This window comes from Terrapene carolina, unplaced genomic scaffold, assembly GCF_002925995.2.
Source record: "Terrapene carolina triunguis isolate 2854851 unplaced genomic scaffold, T_m_triunguis-2.0 Scaffold89, whole genome shotgun sequence".
Classification (NCBI taxonomy): domain Eukaryota; kingdom Metazoa; phylum Chordata; order Testudines; family Emydidae; genus Terrapene; species Terrapene triunguis.
In genome coordinates this window covers 13,382,353-13,405,993 of record NW_020664440.1, presented here as the reverse complement: position 1 = coordinate 13,405,993, position 23,641 = coordinate 13,382,353, and the positions used below count along the sequence as shown (strand labels likewise).

General features: G+C 41.6%; 1 protein-coding gene across 1 annotated transcript in view; it reads right to left on the bottom strand.

Moving 5' to 3' along the window:
- The window catches only part of LRRN1 (leucine rich repeat neuronal 1), a 37,798-nt gene extending 16,962 nt beyond the window's left edge, over positions 1–20,836 (bottom strand). Inside the window, exon 1 of the mRNA XM_024196137.3 lies at positions 20,559–20,836. The gene's annotated coding sequence lies outside the window, so the exon portion shown is untranslated. The remainder of the gene's footprint in view (positions 1–20,558) is intronic.
- Positions 20,837–23,641: the final 2,805 nt, after the last annotated feature.

Below are 23,641 nucleotides of genomic sequence, written 5' to 3'. Positions count from 1 at the left end.
AACAAGAGATTCCAGGGGGTGATTTTCAGGAATATTACATTTAAATTTCTCATAAGAAAATAATCTATTATGTGCAGAGTCCTAAGAAATCAGAACAAAAAGTATTCAGCTGAAGGCAAAACCTGCTTAATGTTAGTCCTCTCTTGATTTTCAAAAGTGCATTGTCAAACTTGGAAGGAACTGGCAGATTCATCACCTAAGTCTCCCCCATGAAAACATGGAGACAACGTACCTAGAGAAAACTCATTTTAAAATGGATATGCTGGAAGAGAACCCAAGTTAGGAAAACAATTATAGTGAAGACACCACTTGAAATATTCTGCTCAACATAAGGAAGGTCAATAACTGTCTTCAGTTAGGGCTGAATATGAAAGACAGTGAGTGTCTTTTCAGAGATGGAGAGTATCCTCAACTCTGACTGAACTTCATGAGGTAGAGGGCAGTTGTTAAATTAGATGGAAACTGGATGGGGAGCCATTCCTGACAGCTGTCAGAAAGAGGAGCGGAGCTCTTCTGTACTACCTGCTATCTTAACCACTGGTTGTCAGTGCTAACTAGGATGGGCTGAGCATTTTGCCAGGTTAGGCCAATATTATGTGACTTTGTGGATACGCCAATAGTTTTTAGTCTCTTTCACCATACTTCCACCTTCACATCTCAATGTTTTTAATAAATAAATAAAAACGTACAGCCATCCAATGCTCCTGCCACTCCATAAATCACGAAGGGCACTTTGCAGGCTTTTCCAGGGAAGGGGGGGGGGTGGGCAACTGATCTGCTGCAGGATAGGTTTAGGGAGCAATGATGTTACTATGGGAAGCAGAGCTGCTCTGCATGGAAGCATCAGTACCCAGGTGCCTAAAAGCCCATGTTGTGTATCAATAAGCAATTCCAAAACTTGCCTCTGAGCAGGGCTAGCAAACTGTAGTACAGGGGATGCATTCCCATTATGACATTGTACTATACAAGGTACCTTGGAGAGACTTAATTTGGATTCAATGTACTAATGTGTGTGTTGAATATATTGCCCTATAGTGGTATCCTGCAAATTATAAAAGCCCTAATACTAATAAGGTAACAGAGATTGCAATGGTAGGGCCTATGTAGGTGTTGGTTATTTAGTGGGAGAAGCAAAAGATCCTGAATTTTAGTTCTGCTAAGATGTATGAGGTGATAGCACACACAATAACTGACTGGCATTGGAATCTATTTAGCTGCGCAAGTGACCTTGTGTGTGTGCACTTAAGTCAACAAAACAGCAGTATATACAGAATGTGTACGAATAGGTTGGTATAATGACAAAGAATAAAAACAATGTTAATAATTAACTGCTAGTGCCAGCTACCAAGCCATAGGTATTAAAAATTTTCCTACTAGGAGGGGAAAAAAAGCCTTTTAATGAAAGGTGCCATTTCTCTTTCATTTGTCCCAGCAAATATAAATTGAAAAGTAAAAACCAAAGCACCTTCACATAAAAAAGTCACCCAGCACTAATAGATTTGAGTGTTTTGCTATTAAAGGATAGACAATTATTGCTAAGAGCTTGAAGAATTTCTGCAACAATAGTTTGTCCTTACAAAAAAATCTCTTTGTATTGCAGCTAAGTCAGTGTATGATTGGGTTAGCAGCTGCATAAATTAAACTTGCCTGGGGGTTAGCCTAACTCACACAGTCAGTCTTTCAGAAAATTGTCTAAATGCTGCATTAACGAATTGCGGTCACTTATTTGTCTCTTTCCTTTGGGGTTTATAAAGCCCTTGTCTGGTACATTCTCAGTATAGCAATCAGTGCTGGAAAACTTGTCCTGGACTGATGAGTACTACAGTCATTAAGTTCATTTGGAAGAGACGTTACATGACACTGCCACATGTGACCAGTGAACTTAAACATCAATTTACATGGTATAAAAACAATAGAACTACTCACATTGTACACTCGAATCTGGGAGATGCAGGTTAGCATGGAAAGGAATTTTGCAGAAACAGCTCACTAAACCTAGGTAGGTTTTGTATTATTCAACAGCAAGTAGTCATGGCCACTATGCAGTGGCACTGAGATGGTGGGTAACACAGGGGGAATCAAAAGTGGGGTGTGTAACAAGGAAAAGATTGGGTATCTTTAAGGCTCTGATACAAAAGTACGGGACCCAGCTGCCATATGGGCTGAGGCAAACTGAATCTGACTAATGTGAAATTGCTATCAAGAAAGTTTATCAACTCTAGCAGCAACATCTTTGTCTGCTTCCACTTAAAACATGCAAGACTGTCTACTCCTGGGGAGCATTCTGCACCAAAAAATTAAAAATTCTGCACATGATATTTTAAAATTCTGCAAATTTTATTTGTCAAAATAACACTACATAATCACATGAATTTCAATTATTTTGGTAATTTATTTCAAAATACCTGTCAGCAAGTATGTCTGTAACAATACAGACACACACACAAATTCCCCTAGGAGAAAAGTGTTAAAGAAACCCCTATGACAATCCAGTTCCTGTTTCTCTGCCCACTTCACAACCCCACCGGCCTTCGAGCCCAGCCTGCCCCCCAGTCCAGACATCTGCCTCCTTTTTCCTCAGGAGCCCAGAGGGAGAAACAATCTGCTGCTCTGTCCCAGGCTTGCACAGAGTTTCCTGAGCACCCCCCTCTCCTTCCCTCAGGGCATGCTGGGAACTGCAACTGCCAGGAACCCTCTATCTCCCTCTCCCTCCTGCCCAGCAGTGCCTTCTATGTGTGAGCTGGGCTCTGTGTGGTCCAGTAGCCCCTAGTGGTGACTAGCAGCACTGTAACCCATTTCTCTTGGGGAAAAGAAATTCTGCACGCACAATGTTAATTTCTGCAAAATTCTGCATTGCGCAGTGGCGCAGAATTCCCCAAGGAGTATAAACTTTTGGAATTCACAAGGTGTTTTTTGGTCAGGAGGAGAGGGATCGCAGCACCATGGCACAGTGTGAATAGGTCCTAAGTGGTCACTCTCTAGAAATATTGCAAGATTGTTGCCATGTATCTTTTTAGTGATCTTATCTGTAAATTGTAGGCCTGATTCCCTATTCATTACTTTTCATTAGTGTAACTCCATTGGCTTCAACTGACTGTTTTCGATTTCTATTGGAGTGAGACTGGAATCAGTCCCTGTCTTTTTAAAAAACTGTTGCCATTTTTGGAGAAAAGGCAATGATATGTTGCTAATTAAGACAGGCTTGTTTTCAGTATGCAAAAGCTGCATAGATATCCAACCAGTGACTTATTTGTGCAGTTACCATGCATACATGGAGAATCACAGGACCTGGGTGCACAGTTTTAAAAAAAAATCTCAGCCTAAATTTTCTACTGCCATAATTAGGCCCCAATCTGGAAGAGATTTCCAAAAGTATGACCTTTACATCTCACCAAAGTCAAAGGGACTCTGAATAGGCAACCAGGATCGAGGTCTTAAACTATATGTGCATCCAGGATGTTTATGGCTAGCCTATTAAAAGGGCACTTTTTCTAAGCATCACGTCAAAATGCAGTCCTGACTACTCACAAGATTGTCCAAAAATGCCACAAAAGTATTCCTGTTTAAAAAACTTTATATAAAGGATTATTAAATATTTCAAACAGGACTGGGGAAAAGAACTGTTCATAAGATTTATGTATAAGTTTAAGACAATGTCAAGTTTAAAATAAGGCAAGTGACAGTCATAATTTAAGAGCATACTGTAGCTCTTAAATCTGAAAATGTCAGCTTGCTAATAGAAGCAAAGGAGTAAACAAGAGCGTAAAAAGCATGAATTAATAGGATGAAAACTGTAGGAAGCTTAATCCCAAAAGATGTTTAAGGTATAAAAATCTCTTTCCAAATAATGTCCGCTTTTTAAATTACAGTGTTTTATTGTTTTTTCATAGACACAGCCCATAAGAATAAAATTAATGTTTCATTTTAGTATGTTTGCGGAAAAGCTTAAGTGTTCATACTTTTCATACTCCAAAGAAGCTGATTTGCTGTATTTAAAAAAAACTCCTTTAGGAAATTCCATCTGTTATTCCAAAAATACTAGATTCTTTATCTCAACAGAAGAAATGCAAAGATTGCCCTGTTCTTAATATGCATATTAATATTAAATCCAACAACACTTTTAAGTATTGTTTATTGTGGCTGGTTTTTAGCCTTCACATCAGATACAGTACTTTCCATTAAAATCTTGAAGTACATTCACAGGAGACAGATTCTCCTCATTCGTACGCTCAGTAGAAGCACAGTGGTGGGTGCTGTGCAGAATATAGCTACTGTATATTGATGGGCCACTAACTCAAGCATGGAATTGCAACAGTGCCTCTCTGTCGTCTTCCATTTGAAAATATCTGGCAAATTAGCATTAACAAGTCATATTAGAAACATCAAGAATAATAAGTGCTTTCAAACAGTGGGTTGTCAAATTATATGCACTAGTAGTCTGTTTGTTTGGTTTTTTTTCTTTTTTTTAAGAAAGGAAAGAAAAAAGCCCTCAAATACTCAAAAGCCATGAAAACCTGCAAGGCAAAATACATTTGTATAGTAGTGATATTCCTAAGTTTGAAGCCCAATGTCCCGAGTGGCTATGCATCTGTTACATTCATTTTGATCGATGGTAAGATAAGCATTGGGAAAATGTGCATTGTGCTTTTGTTGCCCAGTCCTATTCGTGTTCTGCTTATGGGAGCCTGATCCTGTTCTCACTGAAATCAGTCCTCCCCCCCAAACTCATTGGCAAAGGATCAAAGCTATGGTTAATACCCTTATTCCAGGTGATTAGAAGATGAATGGACTAAAATCTCTTGTAAAATTCTCAGCATAAATGAGGTTTTCAAAAAGCCAATAAAATAGTTCTGGTTATTTTGTTCACAATCTCCTGAGAATTCTTTGTAGACGGTATGGGTGAAATTCTCCTCCTCTGAGGAGGAATGCACATGTCAGAGCCCAATGGGCTGGAATACTCCACCTGAATGGGGAGGAAGAGATTTTTTTTCCTGCAGTACTACTCACCACTCAGTCTGGATCTAATTTCAAAACCCACCCGTTTCCTCCCTCAATTTAAGTGACTGCTGGGAACAGAGTAGGCTGTAGTGTAGATCTCTTGGGATGAGCAGGTGAGGCTGTTGTCTTGAGGTCTGGATAGTAAGAATCTGAGGGCAGGCATTCCCACCGGAGCTGTAGTTGCGAGCATAAAAATCCAAGGAATGTAGGGCTGGAAGGGACTTCGAGAAGTCAACAAATCCAGCCCCCTGCGCTGTCGCAGTACCAAGCAAACTTAGACCACCATTAACAGATGTTTGTCTAGCCTGTTTTTAAAAACTTCCAGTGATGTGGATTAAACAACCTCCCTTGGAACCTTATTCCAGAGCTTAACTACCTTTATATTTAGGATTTTTTTTCCCTAATATCAAACCTAAATCTCGCTTGCTGCAGATAAAGCCCATTACTTCTTGTCCTACAGCTTCAGAGGATCTGCAGAACAATTGATCCCTATCCTTTTTATAATAGCTCCTAACATATTTGAAGACTATCAGATTCCCCCTCAGTCTTGTTTTCTCAAGACTAAACATGCCCACTTTTTTAAGCCTTTCCTTATAGGTCAGGTGTTCATCATTTTTTGTTGTTCTCCTCTGGACTCTTTCCAATTTGTCCTCCTCTGTCTTAAATTGCAGCTTCCAGAATTGTACACAGTACTCTAGCTGCAGCCTCACCAGTGCTGAGTAGAACAGGACACTTACCTCCCATGTATTACATACAACCCTACTGTTAATGTGCCCCAGAATGATGATAGCCTTTTTTGCAACTGCATCACATTCTTGATTCTCAGTAATTTGTGATCCACTATAACTGTCAGGTCCTTTTCAGCAGTACTACCACCTAGCCAGTTATTCCCCATTTTGTAGCTGTGCATTTGATTTTTCCTTCCTCAGTGAAGTACTTCGCATGTGTCTTAATGTATTTCATCTTGTTGAATTCAGACCCATTTGTCAAGGTCAATTTGAATTCTAATCCTGCCTTCCAAAGTGCTTGCAACCCCTCCCAGCTGCAAGTTTTATAAACATACTGAGCACTCATTACGCAAGTCATTAATGAAACTATTGACTGGTACCCGACCCAGGACTGACCCCTGTGGGACGCCACTAGATATACCCTCCCAGTTTGACATCAAACAATTGATAACTACTCTGAGTACAGTCTCTCACTTTATATTAATTTCATCTAGGCCACAATTCCCTAGTTTGCTTATGAGAATGTTATGTGGGACTGTGTGAAAAGCCTTACTAAAATCAAGATATTACATCTACTGCTTTCCCCAGATCCACTCAGCCAGTAACTCAGTCATTTTGCTTGTATTTTACAATTTCATTACTCCTTATTTAGGGCACGGTCCCTCTTCTAGGGAGTAAATTCCTAGAAGTCTGACATGTTGGAACCTACGCTTCGCTCATTAAGAAATGGTCCTGTGTGCTCATGTCAAGACAATGCTGGTACCTAGGTTTAAACAGGTCTTGCCCCTTTCTCTAGCCATTACTACACTTGCAGATCTGCACTAAGGAACATAGCAAAGCAAATATGATGATGCAAAACAATATGCTGCAGAAGTATGGAAGTGACACGGTTTGTGGACTCTGTATACTTTCTATGCATTCAGACTCTTCTGCATGGTTGAAATACCCTGAACAATTTAATCCTCCCCCTTCTGCTTTATGTATATATTATGTGCAAGATGTAACCATTAACACTAGACAATCTGTTCCCTTTACTCAATAACACTCGCTTTGCTCGTTGAGTAAAAAAGGAGGCAGGAGCACCGTTGCAGAGAGCTACTGCTCTGAGTCTTATTGACTGCACAATTGAGGTCTTGTGTCCCTGCTATGCTGTAGTTACAACTGAAGATGAGTTTTCTTTTACTCTGCACTAGCATCTGCAAAGTCCCAACCAGAAAAACTCTTCTGGGTGATGAACTGTCTGATTGCATCCACCTGGCTTCTGAATTGACTTTTTTTCCTCTCACTCCAGGTTTTCCATTTTCTTTGTTAAGATTCATTGAAGATTGAAAAGAAAGATGGTCTGGTGGTTAAGGTGCTGAATTGGGACTCTGGAGAGCGGAGTTCAATTTCCAGCTCTTCCACAGACTTCCCATGGGGTGTGCAGATCACTTCATTTTTCCATGCCTCAGTTTTCCATCCATAAAATGTGGATATTATATTGCCTCAAATGTTATCTTTCTTGAGTATTCTTTCCTGCAAGTGGCTATGTGCAGAGGTCCCAGTCAAGTCAACAGGGCTTTGCATGGGTGCAGTGCACCTGCTTACATGTTGTTCAGTGGGGCCTTATTTCAGTTGGGGTTTCAAGGTACTACTGTTAGAAAAATATAATTATTTGTATGAATGGTATCCAGATATTATAGTGGTTGCCACCTTAAAAATGTGATGGTGAATAGATTCTGGTGGAGAGGATGACAAGGATAAGAACCATAATCAGTAGTTTAACTGTGACTCCTGTTCCCTGAGCCAGCAGGGGCTGATGTTGCTGCAAACTCCCAAACCACTGGCCCCTGCTGGAAGACAGCAATGATGGGGAGTGGGGGAGCATACCACGGGAAGGGAAGAAGAGACTTCCCAAAGTCACTGAGTTTGACTTGCTCTCTCATCCCCTCCTCACAGTCTACCCAGGCAGGAACTGGGTGAAACTGCTTGACTTATTTTCACTGGAAAGAAGAAAACAAAAGCCCACATTTTGCAGAAAGTCACCTAAATTTGGACTTTTGTGACAAGTTTTTCTCAACAGTCCCAGCAGAGAAAATAGCTAGGCACTGTCTTCTACCAAACAGAATATCCCAAAATGACTTTGGGGTGCATTATGCCCCTACATGTTTATCTATTTCATGCAAGGCTGGTCATGGAGATTTGAATCTAGGATTACTGGGTTTTTAATGGTAGCCTAGACCAGTGCTTCTCAAAGCCGGTCCGCTGCTTGTTCATGGAAAGCCCCTGGCGGTCCGGGCCGGTTTGTTTACCTGCCGCGTCCGCCGGTTCGGCCAATTGTGGCTCCCACTGGCTGTGGTTCGCCGCTCCAGGCCAATGGGGCCTGTGGGAAGGGCAGCCAGCACATCCCTTGGCCCGCGCTGCTTCCCACAGCCCCCATTGGCCTGGAGCGGCACACTGAGGCCAGTGGCAGCCGCGATCGGCCGAACCTGCAGACGCGGCAGGTAAACAAACCAGCCCAGACCACCAGGGGCTTTCCCTGAACAAGTAGCGGCCCGACTTTGAGAAGCACTGGCCTAGACAGTTCATTACCTGAAAGGATGCACAAGGAGGATCAGTGGCCTACAAAAGAAAAAGGAGAACTAGGGAGCTGGGAGAGAGTGCTGGAAAAGAATGTCATGACCTTGCCTAGTTTATCTGATGAGTGATAGTTTTATTGGTAGAAATAGTAATAAAAATATGGTGTATGTGAGAAATGCCTTGGACCACAGAAAAATGTGTGCGCGTGAACTGCACATGCATTTCATTAAGCCAGAGACAATAGCTTTTCCCTCTCTTCCCCCTCTGGTTCCCTGCCAGTATGGTTATTTTGCTTCCAACACAGCTCTAGCAGAGGCTTCCATTTTGTGACTTATCTGGGTTCCCCATCTGCTTGGGCAGAGCCAGTCTGTAGGTGGTTAGTACCACAGTGAGTGGTACCCAGGAATATCTTTGCTAGAAAGAGTTGCCAAAAAATTAAAAATCAATGAGCCAGTTTCAAAGTGTGAATTTATAAGATTGACATCATAATGGCAATGGCTATAGGAAGCACATAAGCGTTGCAATGATGATAAGCAAACAGTTCATTTACTTTTATAGCCTAGATTCTGTACCAACAAGCAAGTAAAAAAGGAGGGGCAGAGCCTTGTTGTTGTTGTTGTTAAATTGCACTTTGGTAATTTTATTTATTTTTCTTTATAGGGCTGTACTAAAATAATTACTTTGTAATTACCATAGTGATTAAACATTAAATAAAATCAAAAGCTTTACTTTTACAGTGTCTCTCTGTGCAACTTATGTATAAACATTATATTGTAGAGGGTGAATCCTGCATTCCTACTGACTTCATTGGCAATTGTGTGCGTGCAAGGAATACAGGATCAGGTTCATATTACATACTGTTGTGTTATATATGTAGGTTAATAAAAACAGTGTATTGAATTGGCTGGTATGGAGGCTTTTGACGGCTCATTCAATACTGTGAATACACCCGTAAGAAAATAAACAGATGAAGCATGGTAGGTGCTTAAAGATCCAATATATAAGTTGTTAACAACAAGCCACAGGATTTGGAACCTAACCAAGTCAAGATAGCATAGAAGCAATTCCATTAAGCAGCCTCTGATTTGTTTTTGTTACTAGACTGGATTAAAGTTGAGTTGATATTAGTGAAAATAACTTCTCGTCAAGTTAATGGGTAGCATAGTTTCTCCTCCTGTTTTACTAGTGTCTTAGGACACTTTTCTTCTGAATAGTTTTCTACATGAAGTTTTCTGCATAAGCCCTTTTTCCCCCTGGAGAACCTCCTGGTTCTTCTTTCACTGTTGGTAATATAACACTTTAAACCAGGAGTAGGCAACCTATGGCACGCGTGCCGAAGGCGGCACGCGAGCTGATTTTCAGTGGCACTCACGCTGCCCAGGTCCTGGCCTCTGCATTTTAATTTAATTTTAAATGAAGCCTCTTAAACATTTTAAAAACCTTATTTACTTTACATACAACAATAGTTTAGTTATATATTATAGACTTATAGAAAGAGACCTTCTAAAAACGTTAAAATGTATTACTGGCATGCAAAACCTTAAATTAGAGTGAATAAATGAAGACTCGGCACACCACTTCTGAAAGGTTGCCGACCCCTGCTTTAAACTAAACCCAGTACCTTACTTAAAAAGAGTGGTTTTTTTGGGGGGGGTGGGGGGGGAGAGATTTCCACCAATAATTTAACTGCTATCGTGGTGGGAGGGGGGAATGGCCGGTAACATACAGTCGTCATCTAAAAGATTCAAGTCCATCTCAACTGAAAACTGAGAAAACATCAAGCAAATATTTATCATACTGCATCTCCAGTAGCACCCAAAATTTGCAAAGTAATGAGTTTTCCATATCGAAAAGAAAGCATGATCCTTGTTCTGAGTAGTTCATAATCTAATCTAAAGACAGACCTACAGAGAGTAGGGGAATTTGTATATCAAATATTATGCACACACTTAACAAGGACATAGAAATTATTCCCAAATTTTGCTCCTCAGGCATGTAATTTTCAAGTCAGCAAGTTTCCCATAAATATAATTGCTTATTTAAAATTCTGAGAAATATATAGGATGAGCAATAACTGGTGGAATTGACAGAAATAGCAATTTATACTTTGCAGTAAAGATTTTAAACTGTTGATGCTTTATTTTTTATTAAACTCAGAATGTGAAGACTTTACCTAATTGAGACTATTTATCCAGACATTGAAATGTTTTGTATATAAATGTATTTGTCCACTAATTTATAAAGACCGTTTGTCTGAGTGCACAAGGTATCTTGTACTGTAATGAAGTTACTTTAAAGCGTTAAGTCATCATTTCTTGGCAAACTTTTTTTTTGGTTCTTGAAAATAGTTCACTTAGCAGCTTTGTTTACCCATAGGTGAAATTAGGATCTACAACTACCTTCTGCAATATCTGTAGGATGGTGGGTTTTTTAAATGTCAATACTTAGTTTCTAATTAGTAATAGATATTTGTAATTTAAATTTGATGAAGGCCCTATCAGAATAAATGATCTTCATACTAATATGCACATTAGCAAGTTGTGCATTTATTAGGTATTTTGGGTGTTGCTTAATCAAGTGATCCATAAAAAACAAAACAAAAAAACCCCCAAAAATTTAGGAGTTATTACATCTGTGATAGACTACATGTACTGTTACCATGTTTAACAGCTTTGATTTAGTCTTTCTATAATAACCAAAAAAATCTAAATCTCCTGCATTCTGGACAACCACAACTATTCTATCTGCAAATACAAAACAAAATGTACAAGAAATACCAATTTATAAGCTTTCTGCTTCCTGATCTGTTTAGCAAAGTGCTTTTATGCTAGTTTAATTTCTTAGGCCCTGATCCTGCTGTGTGTTGCTGACAAGTGCATCTGTGAACTTGCTTGGAAAGCTAGCGCAGTAGTTAAACTGAACCAGAGCTTTGGGATCTAATCCAGTTCCCTCTGAAATCAATGGGAGTCTTTGCACAGTCTTCCCTGGGTGCTGGATTAGGACTGTAAGCTTATAAATAGGAAGACTTTATAGGGCAAATTCTGCTTTGATTAATATCCTATGAAACTCCACTGACCTCAGTGGGGCTTCTTGGAGTGAAAGTCAGTGGAGAATTGGGCCTCATGTCAACTTTTCATGAAAGTAAAACAAACTCCAAAGATTGCATCTAAACTTGGCTAATGATTTTGAAGTTCTGTTGACTGCAAGACAGTTGCTTGAATTCAATGAACATAAGCTAAGCAGATCTCCAGTACGGTGGAGAAACCATGTAAACATTTTATTTAGATTAAGCAAGACTATTTCCCCCTATTAATTGTCTTAAAACTTCTCACCAAGTGGGATTAGTGGTCCCATTTGAAGTATTGCAGTCAGAGGGACAGATCTGTTATACAGATGGAGATCCAAGCTAACATAGACGTCTTCTGGTGGGATAACATAAGCCATATCTTAGAGTCCCTAAGGTGGTGCTGTGAGCAGTTTCCTAATTTGATTAATACAAACGTCAAAAAAAAAAAAAAAAGCAGCTCTTTCTGATGTCAATCACCATCAGACTCTTGCAGGGACCAGATGTATCTGAGTCAACTTTGCATCAGACATGCCAAACCCGTGGGAAAAAAAACGCAGAAATTGGGCTTGTTTTTGGCTTAATTGGCTTGAGAGTTGCTTGTTGGCTAGCAGTAACTTTTTGCATGTAGCAGCTTCCTTTTTTTTTTTTTTTTTGATTGGCTCCTGGCAAGCAGGGACAAGGGGGAAAGGGGAAAGAGAGTCAGGTGTGCACAGCAGGCCCACCACAGTCCCAGACTGCATGCCTGGGGGATCCAGTGACAGTGTGTCGGGGTTATTAAGAATTGGCTTGTTTTGGCCTTGTTTTGAAATGGGATTAGCTTGATTTTTGGCTTATTGTGAAAGTCAGGGTGCTTATTTACTACATGAAAGTTGGCATCTGTGCTTTGCATATGTCATAGCAAAAACCCATGAAAATGAATAACTGTGTGGGGGAAAGAGAACATACACAGTTTCTAGGTTTCCTAAAAACTATCTGGGACAGAACTGGTGATATGTGCATAAAACTGCTCCGCAACGGTCTATCAAGATGTCCAACTGCTACAAGAAAAACTCTTGGTTAACCCTATAAAACACCATGGAAGTACTGAACATCAAGAGAACCTGAGGTGGAAATATGCATGAGAGACAGCTATTAAGTCACATGAGCCAATTTCAGCTCTGGTGAACCTCCAGCATCTTCACTGTATGAGCAAAAACAAAGAGGATTACTTGTGGCACCTTAGGCTTAGTCTACACTACCCCCCTAATTCGAACTAAGGTACGCAACTTCAGCTACGTGAATAACGTAGCTGAAGTTGACATACCTTAGTTCGAACTTACCGCGGTTCAGACGCAGTCCACACGCGGCAGGCAGGCTCCCCGTCGACTCCGCGGTACTCCTCTCGCCGAGCTGGAGTACCGCAGTCGACGGCCAGCACTTCCTGGTTCGACTTATCGCGTCCAGACCAGACGCGATAAGTCAAACCCAGAACTTCGATCCCCAGCCGCCGAACTAGCGGCTGGGTGTAGACCAGCCCTTGGAGACTAACATTTATTTGGGCATAAGCTTTCGTGGGCTAAAACCCACTTCATCAAATGCATGGAGTGGAAAATATAGTAGACAGGTATAAATACACAGCATATGAAAAGATGGGAGTTGCCTTACCAAGTGGGGAGTCAGTTCTAACGAGAAAATTCAATTAAAGTGGAAGAGGGCAATTATCAACGGGTGGGGGGGGAATCACTTTTGTAGTGGTAATCAGGGTGGCCTATTTCAAACAGTTGACAAGAAGGTGTGAGTAACAGTAAGGGGAAATTAGCATGGGGAAAGTAGTTTTTATAGTGACCCATCCACTCCCAGTCTTTATTCAGGCGTAATTTGATGGTGTCCAGTTTGCAAATTAATTCCAGTTCTGCAGTTTCTCACTGGAGTCTGTTTTTGAAGTTTTTTTGTTGAATTGCCACTTTGAAGTCTGTTATTGAGTGTCCAGGGAGATTGAAGTGTTCTCCAACTGGTTTTTGAATGTTATAATTCTTAACGTTTGATCTGTGTCCATTTATTCTTTTGTGTAGAGACTGTCTGGTTTGGCCAATGTACATGGCCGAGAGGCATTGCTGGCACATATCACATTGGTAGATGTGCAGGTGAACAGGTGATGGTGTGGCTGATGTGATTAGATCCTATGATGGTGTCCCTTGAATAAATATGGGGACAGAGTTGGCAAGAGGGGTTCTGCAGGGATAGGTTCCTGGGTTAGTGTTTTTTGTTGTGTGGTGTGTAGTTGCTGGTGAGTATTTCCTTCAGGTTGCGGGGGGGGTGGTGGGAGCAGTCTGTAAGCGAGGACTGGCCAGTCTCCCACTCTGAAACTATTCACTGTATGAATTGAATAGAGTTTCCTCAGGGATGAATTTGGCCCACTTAGTGCATATTCTTGAATAAACTGCAGCATAAAGGTAGGAAGAGTCCAGCTTTGGACTCAGTCATATTTCTATCTCTGAAAACTATATACTTAGTTCTACAGTTACTGCTATAATACACAGATAAATGTTAACTGCTTAAGAAGTGCCATAGGCTAGGTAACAATCCATGAAACAAGTAATGTGGAAGAGATTATTAATCACAGGGAACCCTATTCTGTTAAATTACACGAGCACAGCTTCCATTTGAAGCCTTTTGGGAGTTGCAGCCATGTAATGAAGAACACAGTTTGGACCAGCACTTTTGGAAGCGAATGTTCAGGTTATTCATTTTTTTTAAATACATATAATCAAAAAACTATATTTAGAAAAGCCCCTATTTTGTCACTTTCATCCACTTGCAGTTTCAATACAGCAACTGACTTGGGATCTCCTGCTTCCCTGTAGAAACAGCAATTTCTCTCCAGGTCTCTAATCAAAGGTGACAGCCATATAAATTGATGCATTCACAGGAGTTTATTAAATTAAATATCAGAATGAGATGCTAACAATTCCTAAATAAAACCCGTGAGTCTTTTTTCCCCCTTTGGTATTAAACTTTGTGAGGCAGCAGAGAAAAACGTATTAAACCATGCTCACATAAAAAGAATGATGGTTGGCATTTTAGAAAAGTGAATTATGTATCAAGGTTATTGTACAAAATAAAGGAAATACTATCTCTAGGGCACTTTCATTAACTCCTGCATAGTTTGGAGCCATTACATCTCAAAACAATGTCCTGCTAAACATTTAAGACCAGTATTTAAAATTACTTTGCCTTTCCTTAAACTTTATATCTGCCTTCTAGATCAAGTATATTTTGCCTATCTTGAGACTGTGTGTTCTAAATAAAGTTTGGTCCCTGTTCTCTTGCCACTTAAGTCAATAGCAAGTCTAGACCAAAGGTCTGGTGTGCATCACCAAAAGAAAACAGCACCACAGAATTTGGACAAATGAAGTTTTCCACTGAGAACTTGCAAATTACAAGTTAAAGTTACCCAAAGTATATTGAGTATTTTATGGCAGGATTTTCAAGAGCATTTGGCATAACTCTGCTCCCACTAATGTCAATGAATGCCTATTGACTCCAATAGGAGCAGAGTTAGGTCAACAGTGAGTGGTTCTGAAAATCTCACCTTGTGCATTCATTGTCATACTTTTAAAAATTGAGAGAAGCCATTGAACTTCACAAAAGGCCAGTGTAAACAGATTTGTAGTAAAGTGGTTGTTTTTAAGAAGCAATGAATAAGAAAATGTAGTTTAAAAATTGTTTCGTTTTTTGTTTCTTAGCTTAAGAAAAGGTATCCTTTATTATTGATCGACTGCTTTCAATATATTAAAGGATTACAACAGCTCAGTCAGTTATAACCACAAAGAATACAAGACAAAGTTAATATCTTTCAAAACCAGATGTTCATTGGTCTATTTTGCATTAAAAATTAGTCTCTTGAGTCTCTTAGCTTTTCAGAATAGAAGACCAATCCTTTGGGAAGCACAATTTATTAGTATTGTGATATGACAATATTGGTTTAGTGTAGATTAGGGGTTTTGTTTTTTTACTGTCACTCATTTTCCCTCTATTTTGTTGTAATTTTGCTAGGTGTTAAGACTATGGGATTGTCAACATTTGAAATGCTACAGCAGGTTCTCCCCTTGGCGTAGGCAATCCACTTCTCGGAGAGGCAGTAGCTTGGTTGAGGCAACTTCTGTTGACCTAGCACTGTCTAAACTGAGGTCAGCTTAACTATTTCATTCATAGGTATGGATTTTTCACAACCTTAAGCAATTTAACTGGGTCAACTTAACTTTTCAGGGTAGACCAGGCCTAAGCCACTTGTAGCTAAGAAAAGTGTTCTTACAACTCCCGTGTTTACTTTTTCCTAACGGCATATTTATTTAGCATCTGTACATCTATGAAAACATTAAAAACCCAAAGTGCGACAGACAAGGTCTGCAAGATATATTATGGTAGAGAAACAAGCTCAATATACTTTACAGATGCCATGGTATTTAATGGCTTCATTCTGCTAATTGCTTGGCACCTTCTGTGACACTCACCAGTCTATGAGCTCAGCATCTTGCAGAATGAGGCTTTTAATTAGGTGAAGATGCACAATTAGCATTTGAAATACAGGACTGCTGTGAATTAATGTTATGGAAACAGATAAAAATGGGAAACGAATTATATGCTTCCAGAAACTTTATATAGATTTTCTTCAGTTCTATGCCTACAAAATGTCTGCCAGAAAAACAAAACAACAAAACAACCTTTAGCTTGGAAGAATGAAGTATCACACATGTATTGTTCATGTAACTATGGTAACCTACAAATGCCACCAGTGTTTCTATTTCATACACAAATGAGGGGACAGCTGTGGAGACCACGTCTGCCAATAGAATAATATATGTGAACTGGGATAGCTTGGGTCAGAAAATTATAACTCACTTCAAATAACAGACAGCTCTTAAATTAAAATATATACATCACAATAAAAGTCAGAGTAAGAATAGTTTTTAATTCTTGAAGGACATTTGATTGTTCAGTGAACATTTCCATTATCTTTGCAATTTGCTAGATAATGTATTTGTTTGAATAATGCTATAAAATGCAATGTTTTCTTATAAATGTCACTTGATTTCCACCTCCCCCCCTTTGGTTTCATGTCTTCCTGATGCCCTAGCCCAATCCTGTAGTCCTTACCTAGTTGGCACCGAATCCAAATCCCACTGAGGTCAAAGGAAGTATTTTCCCATTGACTTTAATGAGCTTTGTATCAGGTCCATAATGGGGTGTTTTGCCTGAGTAAGTACCCCATGGAATGCTGAAATATTGTGGTTGACATCTGTAATGATATTGATGAATAAAACCGGGGGGGGGGGGAGTGGGGGGGAGAGAGCTTGTTTTACTTGTTAATGTCATGCAAATAAACTAGAGGCCCAGAAGTAATCTTTGATACATTAGAAACAATCTTACCATGACCTTCGTTACGAAGGTCGCCATTTGCAATAGTGAGCATTTTAAAATGAAATTAAAATCTGTTTAAATAAGTTTGGAGGTGGCATCATCCTTAAGTCACAAAAATTAACAGCAGAGTCCTAGAAATACAAATATTTTAATGAATTATGCAAGCTATATTTTAAATATTGTACCTGAGTTATTATTCATGCAAGGTGTTTTACTAGTTTTCCCTAAAAGTCAAGAGCTTCTAAATGTTGACAGTTGCAGTATGCTGCTGATGTACTGAGAAAGCATAACACAAGAAATATAATTAAAGAAAAGTTTTCCTTGGTCTCCAAAGTGCCCTGATATTGCATCAAACTAAAACAACAAGGTTAGTCCATTACTTTAGTGAATGCTGCTTTGAGTGCAGGAAAACAAAACGTGTGTGCTTGAAATAATTCAGCTAGCAATTGCTTGCATGTATAAGCCTATGATAATTAAATATTAATCAAAGCACTATTCTTGAGTTAAATGCTTGTACTGTATTCATGAGTTGGAATAAGATGCCCAGACTGAAAACTTTAAAAACAAAAACAATTAACCAACAGATCTTGCTACATATCTCAAAAGCAATCTGAATAAAAAAATAAATAGAAATCTGTCTGCTTTCCATGTGAACTTGCTACCTTATTGCAGAAAGTCTTCCACAATTAATGTTTAATTTTTTTAACTGATTAACGTAGATCACTGTATATGCCATGAAATTTGCAATATAGCTATTTCCCTGTCTAACCAATATAATGTCACTCATCTCAATGATTGGTACAAGCAGTCTTTTAGTTTCATCATTGTAATTGATCCTTTTAAAGTTCAATAAAGTTATTAGAATATGTACATTTTATAAGGATGGTATAAAGATCTATTCAGATAAATTTTGAACTGTGAAAGCAAGTATTTTCGTTAAATGGCAATTCCACGATATTTTCAGCTCTTGAAAAAAAATCTCAAGCTTCAGAGTGTAAACTGAACACCCACAGTGGGGGATAAGGAAGGGAATCTCTTCCTTTCAGGGTATGGTACTATATATGCAGCATTATGGAACAAAGGGGGCGTCAACTTCTTCTGGAGCATCAGATATTTGCCCCTACCAAAGGCAATATACCAGATTACATAGGCCAATAGTCTCACAAGGTATAACCAATCCTATATTATCTGGAATGCTTCCTCCCCTCAATTAATTCATTTGTTTTTCTCTGTCCAAATGTATCTTTCTTAAGTTTTTAATTCCAATTTATAGGACTTAAAATATTTTTCTTCATTTGATTAAAACACTTAATATAACAATGAGATCTCATCTGATGTAAGGCTTTGGTCATTTTAAATGTCTCCAGGATTGTTTCATGTGCACTAAATTACTTACTTTCCAATAAAAGGTTTATAGTCTCATTTAGAAATGTCCATAAGCAAGAACGACAAACATTCACAGAAGAGCTTTAATACTAGGATTTGTAACTTTGTAAATACTGTGCAGCTTTAAGGCAAAAATGATAACTGCTTGGTTGGGTGATCTATCGTCTTTCGACTATAACTTTTTTTTATTTAAGTTTTATCGTTACATTTCCCCCTATTGCCTAGTGGGGAAAAATGCATTGAACCAGCACTAAATAACTTAAGGAAACATGTAAAATAGCAGACTAACATCTGTTGTATTCCTCCTCAAAACATCCAACACTTGAATACAATGCATGCTCTCTCTCTCTTTAGATGCCTCCATCCATGAAGTTTTAGAATGCAGGGGTTAACCCCTTTCAGTGAATGGGCCCTTTTACTCTTGAGAACAGCCTATGAGACTCCAACAAAAGGAGAGGCAACTGGTTCTTGGCATGTTAGTAGGTATATTCACCCAGACTCACGTGCAGCTCATGCTGCAAGCCCTTTGTCCTACTGGGCTTCACAATGCTGGGAGGTGAACAGTGCACAGAGTGCTGTCTATCAAGCTAATACTGGAGAAAACAAGAAAAGTCCTTGGTTTGTGGCCATTTGAATCAGGTTATTGATTTTCAGCATCCTGTATTGTTATATTAAGTTATAATGATGTGGAAGGGGAATGTGTGTGATACTTTATTTTAAATCAGCCTTGCATATAAAAAAAAAATTAAGGGCAGATTCTCAGTTGGTGCAAATCTGCATACACCATTGGCTTCAGTTTACACCAAATCAGGATCTGGCCCTAAATTATTTGAGGCCAGTGAGATTTAGTGCATTTTCATCTGCTGAGTTTGTGATGTGTAATATTAGAAAATTTACAAATAGGCAAAATTGTGTCACTTGAAGTGTTTTTTAAAGTATAATGGTACAGAAAAATCTCTATATAGGAGTAAACCACTACTGCTGAAATAGGAAATCATACTCTCCTTCCCTACCTCTACCATCCATCTCATCCACACAGACTTTTAAACAAGTTAATACAGGTATGGAGCAGTCATGACTCCAATATTTCATTGCAAACAACAATAAAAGAATTTGGCTTTCAGATAAAAGTGACAGCCATTCATACAATTCCCAAACAGAAAAACTTACACTGAGCCTTTATTCCATTTTCTGAAGGTCTATTGTTAAACTGAAGACTCCTTGTCGTTTCAAATTCCTTCATGTGAATGGAGGAGGCAAGACATCTGCCAGGATACACTCACATTTGCATGCAAATCAGAGATTTGGAGACATACATGCCCCTGCTAGACAATCAGCACCACTTTCACTCCATACATAAAGTGATCAAACTTCATTCCTCTACTTTTTCATACGACTTCCAGTCAGTTTTATTTCAGTAGTTTACCAGTGAGATAAATGCACTAGATAAGTACATGACATAGGTGGTGGAAACTAGTAAAAATGATTACATAAAACAAAAGCAAAACTGAAGTAGCCTAGGGAAAAGCAAAGTGCCTTAAAAATGAGTAGGGGGGACACCAAAAGCTCATCTGAATGGTAGGCAACATTCCTTAAAGACCATCTTATCCATTTTCTTGTTTACCCTTGTGGGTTTGAAACTTCGAAACAACCCCCTCCCCCCGGATTATCCTAATGCACTATGAAATCACTATTCCTGCAGTAATCTTACTACCCTTTGTAACTTCCTTGGTGGCGACAAACAATGCCCTAGCCATGTACAGGGCAGACTTGGCCGTAGCCAGCTTTTCACTGGAGGGCTCTTGCTTCTATAAAGGACCAGAACCTCGAGGCTGAATCCCTAACCAGAAAAGCCGGTTGACTGGGATTTCCTTGGAGGACAGGGAACCCCTTGCTCCTGCTGTCACCATCCTCCCTCGCCCCTACCCCACATCCCTCCCAGCACAAAGGACACTGCCTGGCAAACTTTCCTCACTCTGTCTGACTGTCTGGCATAGAGTTGGCAGCAGCAGCTCCCTGCTGGTCCTCTAGCAGGCTGGAGAGAAGCAGAGATCGCTTGGAACCACCACACCTATTAGCACGTCTGGCGATCACAGCCTGTATGGGGGGGGGGGGGACGTTTATTATATTCCCCTTATGAACCTTAACCCTTTGCCGGCTGCGTCAGCCTGGGCTGTGGGGTGACCGCTTTAAAGTAGCCTCAAGGTTTTCAGGGCGATTTTGCGGTCGAGACAAAGGCGGTCTTTGCGATTGTCCCCGGGGTGGCCACTTAACATAGGTTTCGTCATAAATTGACCTCCCCCCCCCCCCCCAGTCCCCCCGTTCAGCACTGGCAGCCCCCACTGCTGGATGCCCGCCCTCCCCTCCCCACTGCAGCTCCAAGCGAGCCTGCCCTCCCCTGCCAAGGAGAAAACACTTACCCAGAGGGTGCGGGGCGGCGGATGCTAAGCCCCGGCTCCTGCCCCTAGCCGCACGCCGGGACGCGGAAGGACGGGAGCGGGCTGGCTGCCCATCCACCAGCCGCTACCCCTGGGCAGGAGGCGCCCCGTTCACGGAAAGGGGGTGGGGGACGTGGCTGGGGTTTTTGGGGTTCAGGGTCCAGCCCCCCCCCGGCCCCCGGGGGGAGCGCGATACAATTTGTAGAAGGACAAAAAACTCAAAGTCTCGGCCAAGCCCTAAGCGATGCTGGCTGCGGTGTCCGCTCAGCCAGATAGTCCCTCGGTCTTCCTCTCCTCCTCCTCCTCCTCCGCTGCCGCCTTCCCTCCTCCTCCGCCGGGCTTTGTGCTGCCTGCAGCCAGCGTGCACCTGGTGTAAGCAAAGCAGGTCAGCTGATGGGCCGGGCCCTGATTGGCCGCCCCCCCCCCCCCTTTTCCCCCCCCCCCCCCTCCCCCCGAGACCCAAGCCGGGCACCATCTGTAGGGGCTGGTAACAAAGGCGGGGAGCGTGCGCGGCTGTTCCGTGGGGCCCGCCGGGCAGGGCGCTCCCGCTGCTGCTGTGGGAACCAGGGGGCTGTAGCAGCATCTCTTCCCCCCCCCCCTTGTCTTGTTTTGTCGTTGCGGAGCTGCCGCTGCTCTGTGGTGCAGGAGGACAATGCGAGCCGGTGCCTGGGCAGCACAAAGGGGCCCTGGCTGGCGCTGTGCAGCGGAGCGCTACGCTTCGCGGCAGGGAGGGGGTGCGTGGGACATTTGGCAAAGGAGCCGCCCTGTGGGGAGCGCGGGGTGCGGTGCATTGTGTGTTGTCGCGGGGGCCTCGGCATGGCTGCAAGGCAGAGTCCTCTCGCTAAGGAGGCGGGTTGCTGCTGGAGAGCTGGCCCCTGGGCGAAGGGCCCCGGATTCAGGGCTCCCCAACGCTTTGGTGTAGGGTGACCAGACAGCAAATGTGAAAAACCAGGACGGGAGTGGGGGGTAATAGGAGCCTATATAAGAAAAAGACCCAAAAATTGGGACTGTCCCTATAAAATCGGAACATCTGGTCACCCTACTTTGGTGTCTGAAGAGGGATGTGCTTGTCCCCCTTTCCCTCACCGTCACACTCATGCCAGGAGCGGGGCCCTGTCTCTCTTGGTCCCTAGGGGTAGTTTTGGCTCTTGCTCCAGGGAACATTTCTGTACCTCTGGGCCTCTTTTTGCCCCTTCAGGCTCTCTCTTCTTTGTCCCAGGAAAGCCCGAGCGCTTTGCTGAGTGGTGGGGTTTGGCCAGCATAAGGGGGGAGATGCAAAGGCGGGGTCAGTCAAGTTTCAGACAAAGAAGGCGAGTGTCTGCCTCTCCCTGGGGTTGTTAATGATGTGAGGTCTGTGTAGCACCCTGGTATCAGGGATCAGATTCGGAAAACATAAGTACCAAGTTCTTCCCACAGCCCAAGTGCTGCCCATGCATGAAGTTAAAAGTCAGATGCTACTCCTAGTTTAGAGTGAGCAGGTTTTCATAATCTGGGGTGCCTCTGCTTTCTTGTTTGGATCAGTCAAATAGTTACCAATGCTGATATTTAAATTGTCATTAGGCTTTGGTGCTAACATCCCTGGAAATGCATTGAGCCAATTCACATCTCTCTTCAAGCTATTGGGAGTTTGTCTCTCCGGCAGAGATCACAGAATTGGTTCACATGCTGAAGGCTGTCTTTGCGGCCCTAAGGTCTAGAGACTTCCTATTTCTTTAAAAATGAGAGCCTAGATTCTAAAGCATAAGCTACATCTACCAGAGGAATTAGCTCACAGTGCACCCATGACCTAGTGCCATTTGACTCCTGCCTTTCATCTAGATTGAATACAAAATGATGTATTTAATAAACAATAGATGGAGGAGAGTAGTGCTAATGCTGAGATGTGGTGTGTTTTGAAGTACAATGGTGGCCACTGAAAATTCAATCTTTGCCAATCAGCACTATATTTATTTCCCGTTCTGAGTATAGGGGCAAATGCTTGTATCACTCAAGACGCCACTGTGCAGTAACTGTTGGCTAATGCTGCGTTTTAAATAGCAACTGTTGTACTGCAAAAACTCATTGTATGTGGAAGCCATAAATGGAGGGCATTCCTAATTGAGGCACAAAGAACATTTACAGGTTAGGGAAATTCTCTTACAGGAAAGTGAGATAACATCACTCACTGATGTTATATCCATGTATCACTAATGACTGCTTAAAAAGAAGCTTGGTGAATTAGCCGGGGTTAAAAAAAAAAAGCGGGCTCGAACTTCAGCCCTACAAGCAAATTGAATCTGAGAAGGGCCTGAAACTGTTCAAATAAGTATGTCCGCTTCCCATTTGTTCCCGGTTTCCTCTCTCTCCTCTTTTCTGATTCTCTCAGTCTGGACTCATTGACTTATATTGTTCCTTATCTTTCCTTTTCCACCACTGACCCCTGTCTTTGTCCACTGAACTGCTAACAGATTTCTCCATGCAAGCTGGCTGTGATTTCCTTAGCAGAGTGGCAGCAGGTGAATGATACTTGGTTCGGGCCTGGGCTAAATGCTGTGTTCAAAATCTCAAGACAGTGCTTCAGAGGTAGCTCTGGCCCAGGCGTGACTCAGTGTGTGAGATTTGATCACACCAGCCAGATAGATCCAGAAAAAGGCTGGCATGTCCTTAAATATAAGGAGGTTCAAAAGAGGAGATCAAGGTGTTCTCTCCAGAGAGCTTGCATGCAGCACAAAGCATTCTGCTCCATGCCACACAGCACTAGAGCTTGAGTAGACAACGTCACACTAGCATTTCCCTGGTGGACCTGGACCCTCAAGGTAAATTGCACGTTTGGCAGCTTAATGTGAAGTAGCCCTTCTCCAAAACTTTTGATATTCATTTATCACTCTGGCTTAAATGAAAATGGATGCCTGAAGGGTGCTACATTGCTTTGTTCCCCCATTTTGCATGCCATCCAACCCAGGGCCGGTGCAAGGAAGTTTCTTCCACCTTGCGCTGCCCCCCCCCGCCCTGAGGCGCCCCCCCCGCAGCCGGCCCCCCCCCCCCCCCGCCCTGAGGTGCCCCTGCCCCACAGCAGTTCCCCCCCA